This window comes from Ovis canadensis, chromosome 2 (genome assembly GCF_042477335.2).
Source record: "Ovis canadensis isolate MfBH-ARS-UI-01 breed Bighorn chromosome 2, ARS-UI_OviCan_v2, whole genome shotgun sequence".
In the NCBI taxonomy this organism is placed as follows: Eukaryota; Metazoa; Chordata; class Mammalia; order Artiodactyla; family Bovidae; genus Ovis; species Ovis canadensis.
This window is the reverse complement of record NC_091246.1, coordinates 106482055-106495235: the sequence shown is the minus strand read 5'-3', so window position 1 is coordinate 106495235 and position 13181 is coordinate 106482055. Positions and strand designations below refer to the sequence as shown.

Here is a 13181-nt window from a genome sequence, read left to right as displayed (position 1 = left end):
TAGTGATAGTGAAAAAACAAAAACTCAAACCAATTCAAATATTCATTGGCAGAAGAATGTATATTATAATATGTCCAAAAAATCAAGTACAATATAACAGTGAATATGAATTAATACTACTATTGGCAATGAGGATAAATCTTAGAAATGTTAAATTTAGTAAAAAATAAAATAAAAGATATGTTATAGCACCACTTTTGTAAAATTAAAAACCAAGCAATGTCTCTCTCTCTCATCTACCAGCCTACCTACCTACCAATCTATCTATCTGTGTCACTTTCCATCTCTCTAATAAAATTTTGAGGACAAAAGAATTATAAACACAAAATGGTTGACAGTGGTATCCTAGGGAGACCTTAGGAGAACAGGATTCGGGAAGGGTTATATAGGTATGCTTAGTATTGGTAATGTTTCAGTTTTGAAATTTGGTGGTGGTAGAACAGTGTGTTATTAAATTATACACTGACACATATATGATTTATGTAACTACTTACCAAAATATTAATATATGAATATGAAATTAATCACTGGAAATGCTCATGTTAATTCAGGGTAAATACCCTACACATTGTAGTGTGTTTCCATTTATATACTTTCAGTTCAGTTCAATTGCTCAGTCATGTCCGAATCTTTGCTACCCCCATGGACTGTAGCATGCCAGGTTTGCCTTTCCATCAACAACTTCTGGAGCTTGCTCAAACTCATGTCCATCAAGTCGGTGATGCCATCCAACCATCTCATCCTCTGTCATCCACTTCTCCTCCTGCCTTCAAATTTCCCAGCATTAGGGTCTTTTCTAATGAGTCAGATCACATGAGGTGGCCAAAGTATGAGACTTTAACCTTCAGCATCAGTCCCTCCAATAAATATTCAGGACTGATATCTTTTAGGATTGACTGGCTTGATCTCCTTGCAGTCCAAGGGATTTTAAAGAGTGCTCTCCAACACCACAATTCAAAAGCATCAATTCTTTGGCACTCAGCATTCTTTATACTTCAACTCTCACATCCACACATGACTACTGGAAAACCATAGCTTTGACTAAATGGACTTCTGTCAGCTAAGTAATGTCTCTGCTTTTAATACGTTGTCTAGGTTCATCCATAGCTTTTCTTCCAAGGAGCAAGCATTTTTTAATTTCATGGCTGCAGTTACCATCTGAAGTGATTCTGGAGCCCAAGAAAATAAAGTCTGACACTCTTTTCATTGTTTCCCCACCTATTTGCCATGAAGTGATGGGACTGGATGCCGTATTTTCATTTTCTGAATCTTGAGTTTTAAGCCAACATTTTCACTCTCCCCTTTCACATTCATCAAGAGGCTCTTTGTTTCTTCTTCGCTTTCTGCCAGAAGGGTGGTGTCATCTGTGCATCTGAGGTTATTGATATTTCTCCCAGCAATCTTGATTCCAGCTTGTGCTTCATCCAGCTCAGCATTTCACATGATGTACTCTGCATATAAGTTAAATAAGCAGGGTGACAATATTCAGCCTTGACATAATTCTTTCCCAGTTTGGAACCAATCTGTTGTTCCATGTCCAGTTCTAACTGCTGCTTCTTGACTTACATACAGATTTCTCATGAGGCAGGTAAGGTAGTCTGGTAGTCCCATCTCTTTTTCGACAGTTTGTTGTGATGCACACAATCAAAGGCTTTGCCATAGTCAATAAAGCAGAAGTAGATGGTTTTCTAGAATTCTCTTGCTTTTTCTATGGTCCAGTGGATGTTAGTCATTTGAGCTCTGGTTCTTCTACCTTTTCTAAACTCAGCTTGAACATCTGTAAGTTCTCAGTTCACATACTGTTGAAGCCTGGCTTGGAGAATTTTGAGCATTACTTTGCTAGTGTGTGAGGTGTGTGCAACTGTGTAGTAGTTTGAACATGCTTTGGCATTGCCTTTTTTGGGGATTGGAATGAAAACTGAGTTTTTTCAGTCCTGTGGCCACTGCTGAGTTTTCCAAATTTGCTGGTATATTGAGTGCAACACTTTCACAGCATCATCTTTCAGGATTTGAAATAGCTCAACTGGAATGCCATCACCTCCACTAGCTTTGTTCATAGTGATGCTTTCTAAGGCCCACTTGACTTCACATTCCAGGATGTCTGGCTCTAGATGAGTGATCACACCATCGTGAATATCTGGGTCATGAAGATCTTTTTTGTATAGTTCTTCTGTGTATTCTTGCCACCTCTTCTTAATATCTTCTGCTTCTGTTAGGTCCATACCATTTCTGTCCTTTACTGTGCCCATCTTTGCATGAAATGTTCCCTTGGTATCTCTAATTTTCTTGAAAAGATCTCTAGTCTTTCCCATTCTATTGTTTTCCTCTATTTCTTTGTGTTGATCGCTGAGGAAGGCTTTCTTATCTCTCCTTGCTACTCTTTAGAACTCTGTATTCAGATGGTATAGCTTTCCTTCTCTCCTTTGTCTTTAGCTTCTCTTTTCTCAACTATTTGTAAGACACCCTTAGACAACCATTTTGCCCTTTTGCATTTCTTTTTCTTTGGAATGGTCTTGATCACTGCCTCCTGTAATATGTCACAAACCTCCATCCATAATTCTTCAGGCACTCTATCAGATCAAATCCCTTGAAACTATTTGTCACTTCCACTATCATCGTAAGTGGTTTGACTTAGGTCATACCTGAATTGTCACCCTGCTTATATGCAGAGTACATCATGAGAAACGCTGGGCCGGAGGAAGCACAAGCTGGAATCAAGATTCCCTGGAGAAATATCAATAACCTCAGATATGCAGATGACACCACACTTATGGCAGAAAGTGAAGAAGAACTAAAGAGCCTCTTGGTGAAAGTGAAAGAGGAGAGTGAAAAAGTTGGCTTAAAGCTCAATATTCAGAAAACTAAGATCATGGCATCTGGTCCCATCACTTCATGGGAAATAGATGGGGAAACAGTGGAAACAGTGGTTGACTTTATTTTTCTGGGCTCCAAAATCACTGCAGATGGTGATTGCAGCCATGAACACTTACTCCTTGGAAGGAAAGTTATGACCAACCTAGACGGCATATTAAAAAGCAGAGACATTACTTTGCCAACAAAGGTCCATCTAGTCAAGGCTATGGTTTTTCCAGTAAACATGTATGGATGTGAGAGTTGGACTATAAAGAATGCTGAGCGCCAAAGAATTGATGCTTTTGAACTGTGGTGTTGGAGAAGACTCTTGAAAGTCCCTTGGACTCCAAGCAGTCTATCCTAAAGGAAATCAGTCCTGAATATTCATTGGAAGGACTGATGCTGAATCTGAAACTCCAAACTTTGGCCACCTGATGCGAAGAACGGGCTCATTTGAAAAGACCCTGATGCTGGGAAAGATTGAGGGCAGGACAAAAAGTGGATGACAGAGGATGAGATGGTTGGATGGCATCACCGACTTGATGGACATGGGTTTGGGTGGACTCCAGGAGTTGGTGATGGACAGGGAGGCCTGGCGTGCTGTGGTTCATGGAGTTACAAAGGGTTACAAAGAGTCGGACACAACTGAGCGACTGAACTGAACTGACTGAATACCTGAATGGTCTAGTGGTTTTCCTTACTTTCTTTAAGTCTGAATTTTGCAATGAAGAGTTCATGATCTGAGCCACAGTTACCTACCAGTCTTGTTTTTGCTGATTGTATAGAGCTTCACCTTCTTTGACTGCAAAGAATATAATCAATCTGATTTCAGTATTGACCATCTGGTGATTTCCATCTGTAGAGTCTTCTCTTGTGTTGTTGGAAGGTATTTGCTACTCAGGGATTGAACCCAGGTCTTCCTCATTGCAGGCAGATTCTTTAGCAGTTGAGCCACAAGAGAAGCCCTTTATATATATTTAATGCAACATATTTTATGACTTATAACATGTTATTATTAACATCTTTCTATGCACATCTTATATTACTTTGTACGTAGAGTGGTAGCCCAAAGACATTTGAATTTCAATCCTCAGGACCTATCAAGGTGTTAACTTTATTTGGCAAAAGAGATTTTGTACATGTGACTAAGAACCTAGAGGTGAGTTATCCAAGGTGGGCTCAATGTAATCACAAGGATCCACAGGAGTGAAAAAGTGGCAGAGTCAGTGTCAGAGTGATCTAGTGTGAGAATGGATTGGTTTAAGATAAGGGAATGGGACCATGAAACAAAGAATGTAGGCAGCCTCCAGAAGTTAGAGAAGGCAAGGGGGTGAATTCACTCCTAGAGCCTCCAAATCATAGCCCTTCAGAAGCCTTGATTTCAGCCCAGTAAAACCCATTTTGGACTTCTGACCTCCAGAATCATAAAAAAATACATTTTGTTGTTTTAAGCCACTAAGTATGTGGCAGTTTATTACAGCAGCATTAAGATACAGATATATATATATATCCCTTAAAATCCCATACATTCTCATCCTCACTTTTTGAAGACAGTTCTAGAACAAGTTTTTTTTGTTTGTTTTTTGGGGGTGGTTTCCTTAGTCATTCAAGAAGGTAGGACATGTAAGGCAAAAAAATCCCTGGATTTATAGCCAAATGAAAGAAATAACTCAGAATGTTTTCTGTTTATAAAAGCCCTAATCAGAGGCCCTAATTTCAAATAATCAGAAAATAGCTTTTCTTTCTAAAAGAAACAAGGATACAGAGCAAACTCCCTAACAAATGTTTCTCTGGTTTAGTGTTATAAGATTGTCTAATTCAGTATTGCCAACATAGGTTACCATGCTTCACAAAGTTGGAACACAATAGGCAATAGTGGAATAATTGCTCCTAACATAAGCCCTTGTTGCTTGTACCATCTGCTCTAGAAACCTCACCACAAGGGGGATGGTCATTTGGGGCCACTGATTCTGAAATAATGGCCCATTGGGAAAATGTTTCTCCATTCTCTCTTGCTACACCAACAGGGAAGAAAGCAGTTTCATAAGAACCCTTTTGAGGCTCAGAAAGGTTATTTCTAATCTCCCCTTGGCTTCTTCATTATCCATATGTTTAGTTATACTCTAGAAAAGGGAAGAATTACTTAAAATTATAATTTTTAAGGAAACATTATATACAATCTACTTATATACAATCCTGGAAACATAAAGTTAAGGGATTGATCTTTTTTGCAAAGCAGAAATAGAGACACAGATATACAGAACAAATATGTGGATACCAAAGGAGAAAAGGGGGACTGAGAGGAATTGTGAGATTGGGATGGACAAATATATACTGTTGATACTATTATAAAATAGATAACTAATGAGAACTTACTTTATAGCACAGGGAACTCTACTCAGTGCTCTGTGGTATCCTGAATCGGAAGGAAATCCAAAAGGGAGGGGAATATGTGCATACACGTAGCTGATTCACTCTGCTGTACAGCAGAAAATAACATAACATCGTAAAGCAACTTATACTACAATAAAACTAATTTTTTTTAAAAAAAGACTGCACAAAGTTAGTACTTCCAATAGTTGCTTCCTACCTATGAAAACCAGTAATTTACGTTGATCTTTGGTTGTAAGGTCACGAGGAATCTTTGCCTTCATAGCTCCACAAGGCTCCGTTTATCCAGCAATGCCCTTCTGTCCCCAGGGTTCTCTTGCCTTCTTATTCTAACCCCTGGTATCTGCAAATTTGTATGCCCAATGCTCAGCCTTCCCACAAACTGCCAGACAGTCAAGCAGAATGTTTTCTCTCCTTCACAGCAAGTCACACCAACAAATCTACAGATGGGAGAAAATGGCATCATTTCCTGCCTTACATTTCTGCCGAAATCAGCCCCTAAAATGTTTGTTCACTCCACTTTATACTATACCAAGTAGGAAGAGGTAGTTTATATGTTTCTGCTGGTTGAAGTGACATGGACATAGAAATGTTGTCACTACCATTTCCATTCATGACCCAAATTTTCTATCAAAATTTGTACCCAACATAGAATGTGCTCTTTGTTTGTTATATTTCTACTTAATGTTGATCACGAAATTGGCATGTTAAAATTAACCGAACCCTTTACATATATTGCTTCTTAATTTTCAATTTGTATATTGAATGACATGTTGGCAGTGACTTATTATTATTTATCTTCAGGTCTTCCATTAAGTAATTGTTTCACTACTGGAAATATGACTTGGATTACAAAAAAAATCAAAGTTGGGTCTTCCCCGGCGGTCCAGTGGTTAGGACTTCGTGCTTCCCCTGCAGGGGGCCTGCGTTCCGTCCCTGGTTGGGGAACTAAGTTCGTGCAAGACTCATGATGCAGTCAAAAAACAAACAAAAAGATCAAATTCTCCTGGAAAATGAACTATCATTTGGTCTTCAGAACATCCTACTGTCGATCAACACTGTAAGTGAAAGTGAAAGTGAAGTCGCTCAGTCGTGTCCAACTCTTTGCGACCCCATGGACTGTAGCCTCCCAGGCTCCTCCCTCCATGGGATTCTCCAGGCAAGAGTACTGGGGTGGGTTGCCATTTCCTTCTCCAGGGGAATCAACACTTTAAGAGCTCCTCAAACCAAGCAAGAAATTCTAAGGAACCGCTAACAGGAAGAATACTTTTCCGAGGATAGCTGAGGGACACTTCACAGTCTAAAAGATGGGTAACAGAACCATAGAATAATAATTTTCTGAAGATCTTCCATGTTTCCTTCAACATCTAATGTAAACTATATTATATTTTATGTGTCTTTTTCTTTAAATTGTAGTCAAATAATACAATGTTTGACATCAATGCCATGTAGTATATTCACAATATAGTGTAACCATCACTCTATCTAGTTCCAGAAACCTTTGTGTCCACTAAGGGGTCACTTGTCATCTTCCTTCCCTCCAGTGACCACTAACCTGTTTTCTGTGTCTACAGCTCTGCCTACTCTGAAGACTTCATACTAATGGAATTATACAATATATGGTCTTTTGCATCTGGTTTCTTTCACTCAGCATAATATTACCATGGTTTATTATATGGCTGTTTTAAAGTGTGTTTAAAAATACACAGAAATCACCTGTTTAATTTACAGAAACCTGAAGAATCTCATTGAGATAATTATATTTGCAAGGTGATATAATTTTAAAGATATAAATGTTTCTGGAAATGAATGCCATATAAATATAAATATAAATATATATCCACAATAAACATAAAAGATGAAAAGAGCAACTATGTAAACTGAATGATTACTAACTTTCAGGCTTGAAACTGGATGCCTTAAATAAAATTTATAATTGAAAATAAATACTGATTAAAATCTGCCTTGCATACACAAGTCTTCAGGAATATATTTAACCTTGGAAATGACTAACAGTCTCACCTTGCATTTCAAGTATTTTTCCTGATAGCAGAGTCTGATGTTTTCAGAGCATTACCTAGTCACTTCCCAACAATCAGGTCTTATTTTATTGCTACCTGAAATTGGGGACTAATGTTACAAAACAGACTAACAAAGGAAGGAAGATTTATTCTGAAACTATATAGCATTAAACACTACCAAAGTAGATAAATTATGCAAATCCTTTCTTTACCTTAAGGTATTCCTACTTTAAGTATATTTAGATTTTTAGTTATACACCAACACAATTTTTACACTTATTATTTTGCAGTAATGTTCACACTTCCCTTCAGAATTTTAATGAAATTTGAACACAGCTTGGATTTGGGAAAAAACTTGGGCTGATACATAAAAACTAATACATCTTATTGACAAAGGATTTTTATTTTGTGTTTTTACACTTGTCCTCAGTAGAAAAAATTGGTCATGTAAACAAATTATTCCAATAAACAGTTTCAGTAATTTTAAATTGTTCTTAACACTGAAGCTTAAAATATAATACTTTTATATTTTAATGGATATTTAAATATTCGTGGTTTTTTCTGAAAAAGCTCCTACAACTTTGGTGAATCTTTTGATTCGTGAGGGCTTATGTTGTACATTATTTACTTTGAAATGGTAGATGTTGATTATTAAGAGAAAAAAGTTTCACTTTGGAAAAGTTTTAGTGAGACATATATTAGATGTTCAAGACAAAATTAAATTATATTTAGAACAATGTTTTCCTTCTGAGCAATCCAGATAATTCTCCACTAGCTGTTTGATGATTTGGAGATTGGCCAAGAAGCTGTGCAGAGGCTATTAACTGCACTTTAAAGCTGTAGAGGAATTAACTTCTTTTAGAAATGATTACAATTACAGCCTTATTTAGGATAGTTCTTAAGAGTAACAGATGAAGTGTTTGCTTCTTCTGTATCAAATGAAACAATCCCTTAAAAAAAATCCACAAGTTACTATTAAGGCAACTACCTAAATATTATAACACATATGCAACCCACAAAAATCAGAAAGAAAATGTAGTCAATCACTAGGTATTTTGCTTCTTGGGCAGAAAACACTATATATTTCAATATTTTTATATTTACTAATATTTAGGATGATGCTTATATATTTAAAAGTATTCAGGTGTAGAGTAACATCACAGGCAAAATATAAATTGCCAAGTTTCCATGTGTTTTCACAATTTTGACAAAATGTTTGGCAACGTGTAGGTAGGCTCTTCTATTTGAATTTGTCAGCCCAAGGACATACATTCTTTATTAAATGCAAATTCTGGAGTGGGTTTAGCACAATTTGGATGTGAGAACTTCTAGGAATACTTATTTATGATTATTACATTTCCACATCTAGCTTTTTCCTGGCTCATTTTTTTTAATCTACTGGTGTATTATTTTCCCTTTGAATTAGCTTGCTACTGATTCTTGAATACTCTCATAACTGGAAAATTATTTTTACTGGAAGTATGCATGGAATAAATTGTCTTCACTGATGCCATTTTATAGGACAAGAACAAATGCTGAGATCTCCCTCGTTTTCATTCAGGCCTTCAGCCCTCACTGCATGATTCTCAGTCTATGGCTTACTACAGACAATACCACCTCAAAGCCAAGGTGGTGGCTCTCTTCTATGGTGGCTGATTATTTTGTCTGCCTGGGCCATCCACCAGCACCATCCCACTGTGACTTCTGTAGAAATCATGTGAAAAAGGCCCAGAATAACTGCCCCAAACTTTGACCTACAAAATTATGAAATTATTGTTTTTGCACCAAGTTTTAGGAGAGTCTGCCATGCAGCAGTACATGAAATGGAGTTTGTTGTTGTTCAGCTGCTAAGCTATGTCCACCTTTTTGCAGCATAACACACTCCTCTATCCTCCATTATCCCCCAGAGTTTGCTCAAATTCATGTCCATTGAGTCGGTGATGCCATCCAACCATCTCATCCTCTGTCATCCCCTTCTCCCCATGCCCTCAATATTTCCCAGCATTGGGGTCTGTTTCATTGAGTCGGATCCTCGCATTAGTTAGCCAAAGTATCGGAGCTTCAGCATCAGCATCAGTCCTTCCAGTGAATATTCAGTGTTGATTTCCTTTAGGATTGAGTGGTTTGATCTTCTCGCAGTTGGGTAACTAGAAATGGGTGCTCTGGTGAGAAAAACTGTAAAGCACATGCAATTGACTTTGAAACCAGAGAATAAGCAGAAGTTTCAAGGGTTTTGGAGACTTATGCAAGGGCTGAAAGTATGAGGAGGAAATTGTTATTATAGGATGAAATAAAAAACCTTTATTTTGTAGCAGCAGAATGTTTGGTAATGCTGTCATCTCAGTATGTGGGAAACAGAAAATATAACTAATGAACTGTTGCATTGTTTTTAAAGGAAAAATAGGAAGAAAATATTTTAAAATTTTAAGAAACATTTTTATTAGGAAGCTTAGAAGCCAAAATTGAGTCAATGGTTCAATATCTGCATTCATATTGACCAGAAGCATATCTAAATAATTTGAGGTTAAGACAAATCATTCAGTGTTTTTAATATATATGTGATATATTGAGAAATATGATTTGAAAAATAAGAGCAGTGAAGCTTGATTCAACTGTTGACGTGGTCAGAATGGATTAAGTTTTATTACATAATCCTCAATAACTGTAGTACTAAAAATTGTCAAGGGCAAACAATTTAGCCCTAATAAGCAATAAGAAATCAAAGCCCCAGAAAAGAAAGAGGATTACAAAATATATTGCCTTTTGAATCTAATAGCCACTGGGCTTTTCACAGGGCAAGATACTGCTTCAACTGATGCAGAAATTTAAGAAGGTAAAGTATCTCTCTCCTGTTTGAAATGTTTGACTTTTCCTCTCTATTTCAAGAGTAAAAAAACGTTAGACAGGAATTCGGACTTGCAGTTTAAGCTGTTTGCAAGTTGTAAAGTCCCCATGATCGCTGCAGACGAATGACAGCTCATAGAGCCATTTCATCAGCTTTCCCAGAAGGACATGAACTCCTAGAGGAGAATTTCTGTGAAGACATCCTCTTATTAAGACACCAAGTCCTAAGGAAACCCAATCCCGTCTGAAGGAACAGAGCTGATGGGAAGGAACAATGCCACATAGGAGAGATGGCAGATGACCGGAGATCCACACTGCTGCCTCTTCCCTGTTTTTCTGCATCTTTCTCATTTCACAGCAGTGAGAAAGAACAACCTGTTGGATTGTACAAACTTCCATATATGTTGTTGAATAAAAACACTTCCTTAGGAAATCCAGAAATGAATAAATAAATCCAGAAATAAATCCTTTCTGATTTTAGACTTGCTGATTTACATAAAGAGTAGAGAGGTCCCTGTACACTTCTGATCCACCTTCCCCTAATGTTATTATCTTCTGACAATATAGTGTTTGAAACCAGAAAATTAACGCTGATACCACACTGTGCTGTGCTGTGCTAAGTCACTTCAGTAGTGTCCAACTCTTTTGCAATGTTATGGACTATAGCCGGCCAGGCTCCTCTGTCCATGGGATCCTGCAGGCAAGAACACTAGAGTGGGTTGCCATGCCTTCCTCCAGGGGATCTTCCCAACCCAGGGATCGAACCTGCATCTCCTGTGGCTTCTGCACTGGCAGGCTGGTTCTTTACCACTAGTGCCACCTGGGAAGCCCCTTGATACCATACTATCAAACCTTTTTTAAAATTTCGAGAATTCCCCCTCTAATGTCTTGCTTTTCCCTGGCTTAGGATCCATTGCAAGATCCCACAATTCATTCAGCTATCCACGAGCTCCAGTCTGTGAGAGGCCTTCAGTCTTTTCCAGGCTTTCATATCCTTGACACTTTTGAAGAATATTGGCCAGTGGTTTTATAGAATGTCCCTCAATTTTAGTTTGTCTGATACTGTCTCACAATTAGGTTGATATTGTTCATTTGTAACAAGAAATGAACACTGAAAGAATATTGTTTTTTTCCCAAGTACATGCCATCAGGGACAGTCAATGTTCCCACACCTCAGTGTTTGTAACTTTAAGCTGGATTACTTAGGTAAGTGGTGTCTGCCAGGGTTATTCCCATTAATGCTACAGAGAAGTTTATCTGTTACTGTGTGCATTATATTGGGGGTCTGCCCACCCCAAATCCTGGCTGATTTCAATTATTTGTCTGTTTTTGCTGAGGTAAAACATTTACTGTGAATAAACCTGGCACGTAAAAGAGTATCTTATCTTCTACAGCTTCATGGGTGAGGGGTGCATGGCTGAAAAATAGATGGAAAGGATGAACCCATGGGATACTAAACCAGAAAGCACACACGATTCACTTCTTTGCAGAGTGACAGACGCTAATGTTAGGGCCTTGACTGAGAAGGGGCGAAGCTTCAAGCATATGCATGGGTTGGGAGGATTTAGAAACCTCCAAGTATGCTGAGCAACAAAACTCTACTGCTCCTGTGTTTGCAAAAGCTTCTTCTGGCCAGTGTGATGAGGGGTATGCCTGTTCTCACTGGACTCTATCTCTACCATCCAACATTCCCCCCTTGATCTTATAATTAAGATTAGATCTCAGAAAGCAATCAGTTACTACCAATTCCAGAAGTTTTACACCCCAAGGCACTGCTAGATGCTCCTAATTTATATGTGCATAAATATTTATATGTGGAATGGATTCTGAGAGTACTAGACCATGGAGCGTGAAATGAAATTTTAGAATCGGTTAAATTTATTGATCTGGGTGCACTTACTGAGATTCTGGATTTAGTGTGTTAGAGCTCAGGGAGTTAGGAGTGGTTCCAATTGCTTGCTGAGTTGGTTAACTAAAAGCTAGAACCAGCAGGGATGTGTGCAGAATGAGGCTGGTATGCTATACATTTGTTAGTCAATCATCAAAGATCTCTAAAGACTTAAGAATGGAGATGTAGTCAGTTCTGTACCCTTGAAACATTCACTGATTAGTGACAGAACAGGGTCTTTTCCCATATTTTAGAAAGTTTATTGTGTGTGTGTGGGTGTGTGTGTGTGCGTGTGTGTGTGTGTGTGTGTGTGTTGGTTTCTGCCAAACATTAGCATAAATCGGCCATATGTATACATATGCCCTCTCGTTGTTGAATCCCCCTCCCACCTCCCTCAGAACAGTTCAGTTCAGTTTAGTTCAGTCACTCAGTCATGTCTGACTCTTTGAGACTCCATGGACTGCAGCACGCCAGGCTTCCTTGTCCATCTCCAACTCCCAGAGCTTGCTCAAACTCATGTCCATCAAGTTGGTGTTGCCATCAAACCATCTCATCCTCTGTCATCCCTTTCTCCTCCTGCCTTCAATCTTTCCCAGCATCAGGATATTTTCTAATGAGTCAGTTCTTCACATGAAGTGGCCAACGTATTTGAGCTTCAGCTTCAGAACGGGCTCTTTTTAAAAAGCACTGTGATGGGTGTGCTCTGAAAGTTATTGCTGTCATAAGATATGGCCACTGAAAAGGCTCCTAGAGTTTAGTGGTGAGATAGTTGCCAGGGTGACAAGTATCACTTAGTATTACTTATTACACTTAACCCCAGAGACAAAGCAGACTTAGTTTCCATAACTGGAGCAGAGTTGGAGTGCCTATTCAGAACAGGTGAATCACAGTGGTCTTTGATAGTAGACGGCTGATCACAAGGACAATAAGCTTGAGATATATGGGTAACTTACCAAGGAATATCCAACTTGCCCTAATTAATCAAAAGAACTTTAAGGCTGAGAAATAGATAATTTATTCAAGTTATTGAGACACACAAATGTCATTTAATTAGAAGACGTGAGTGAATTCAGAGTCAAGGTCCCTTGGAGAAGGACCTTTAGTACATCACAAATGCATGCTGTGTTTCTTCTACAGAACTCAGAAGCAATATATTATGAATATATGCTGAGAAACAGGAGCTA

At 38.2% G+C, this 13181-nt stretch overlaps 1 protein-coding gene across 2 annotated transcripts in view; it reads right to left on the bottom strand.

Annotated features, from left to right (window-relative positions):
• GLRA3 (glycine receptor alpha 3) overlaps positions 1–13181 on the bottom strand; it is a 183074-nt gene that overhangs the window by 108042 nt on the left and 61851 nt on the right. The window lies entirely within an intron of this gene.